This window comes from Haematobia irritans, chromosome 2 (genome assembly GCF_050003625.1).
Source record: "Haematobia irritans isolate KBUSLIRL chromosome 2, ASM5000362v1, whole genome shotgun sequence".
NCBI classification, from domain to species: Eukaryota; Metazoa; Arthropoda; class Insecta; order Diptera; family Muscidae; genus Haematobia; species Haematobia irritans.
The window spans coordinates 119,909,698-119,911,827 of record NC_134398.1 but is presented as its reverse complement, the minus strand read 5'-3'; positions in this window follow the sequence as shown (position 1 = coordinate 119,911,827).

Here is a 2,130-nt window from a genome sequence, read left to right as displayed (position 1 = left end):
AGTATACTGGTAATGATGTAAATCGAGCCTGTATAATTGCTAAAAACGAGCTCAATTTGTTTCTGCTTCCCTCAATGTGCAATACAGACACTGTCGTTGCAAGTTTAGAAATAGCCAAATGCAAATATTGGGTATCTTCGGTCTACATGGGACATGACAGGGAGATGCCTCCATATGCCGTTAAGACCTTAGTGGAGGAGTCACTGAAAACAAAGGCGAAACTCATTATGGGATGCGATGCGAATGCACATCATAGTATATGGGGAAGTAGTGATACTAATGCAAGGGGAGAGTCGCTAATAGAGTATATTTTGCGTACTAATCTGGTAGTTTGCAACAAGGGAGATGTCCCAACCTTTGTCACTAAAAACAGGCAAGAGGTTTTGGACATCACCTTGGCCTCGCAAGAACTAAATGAAATGATATCTGAGTGGCAGGTTTTAAGTGAACACAGCTTCTCAGATCATCGCTACATCAGTTTCAAATTTGATGTTCATATCACCAAGATCATATTTCCGCCAAATGTTAGGAAAGCTGACTGGAATAGGTATAGGGAATCGTTCAATATGATGATACCGGAAATAACAGAGACAAATATGAGAAATGTGCAAGATATCGAACACGCAGTGGAGCGGATTACTAAGGCCTTCAACATCTCACTGAAAGCTGCATGCCCTAGAGGAAAGCCAAGGGGGAAACATCGACCACCATGGTGGTCTACGGAATTAAGTAATATGAGGAAATCCTGCAGGAAGCTCTTTAACAAGGCAAAGTCCACCAGAGCCCCTGAGGACTGGGACGCTTACAAGAAGAATCTGAGAGGATACAAGCGAGAACTGAGAAAGGCTCAGCATAACTCTTGGAATGCTTACTGCAGCAGTATTGAGAATACGTCCGAGGCTTCCAGACTACGGAAGGTTCTAGCATCCACCAACTCCGCTCCAGGTTTCATTAAAACATCGGAGGGCAATTGGACAACGTCCAGTAAGGAGACGCTGGAGGTACTATTGGACACACATTTTCCTGGAAATCAGACGGTTGAACCATGTACTGGCGGTGCCACAGTTGCTCAGCGGTCGTTTCCTGTCGAGGAAATTGTATCGGAAACTAGAATAAGATGGGCGCTAAATAGCTTTGGACCATTCAAATCCCCTGGACCTGATGGAATTACTCCGGCGGAGTTACAAGCTGTAACTGACAAAATTATCCCCTGGTTGTCGGTGATATATAAAGGATGTATCAACTTATCATATATCCCAGGAAAGTGGAGGGAAACAAAAGTCGTTTTCATACCTAAAGCGGGAAGAGCCTCTCACTCGAGGGCGAAGGATTTCCGACCAATCAGCTTATCCTCATTCCTACTTAAGACTCTGGAGAGGATGATAGATATTTATCTTAGAACTAGCATCGATTCAAGTTTGTTCTCGAAACGACAGCATGCATACTCGAAGGGCAGGTCTACTGAGACCGCACTACATGAACTAGTCAGCTTTATTGAAAGCTCACTATCTGTCAAAGAATACACAATCGTGGCGTTTCTAGACATCGAAGGGGCGTTCAATAATGTCCATCCGAGCTCGATATTAAATGGACTGACAACTCTGAATGTTGATCCATGTATACTCAGGCTGTTAGACGAACTGCTAATGAAGAGACGTATTTCAGCCACACTAGGACAAGCAAACATACAAAGGTATGTGAACAGAGGCACTCCCCAAGGAGGAGTCCTATCACCTCTTCTTTGGAATGTTGCTATAAATAGCCTTCTGGTTACTCTAGAAAAAGAAAGGATAAAAGTGGTGGCATACGCAGATGATGTGGCTCTGGCAGTCAGGGGAAAATTCCCATCCACAATCAGAGATATTATTCAGAGGGCCCTCCGGATGACTGAGAAATGGGCGAAAGACAATGGTCTTGGGGTAAATCCTGCAAAGACAGAATTAGTCATGTACTGCAACGATCGCAAAACTCCCACGGTTAGGCCTATTTCCTTAGGGGGTATTGAAATTCCCTTTGGTGAATGTGCAAAATACCTTGGCGTTATTTTGGACAGGAAGCTGAACTTTAAGCTTAATATTGAAGAAAGGGCGAGAAAGGCAACTGTAGCTTTGTACTCGTGCAAAAAGGCAA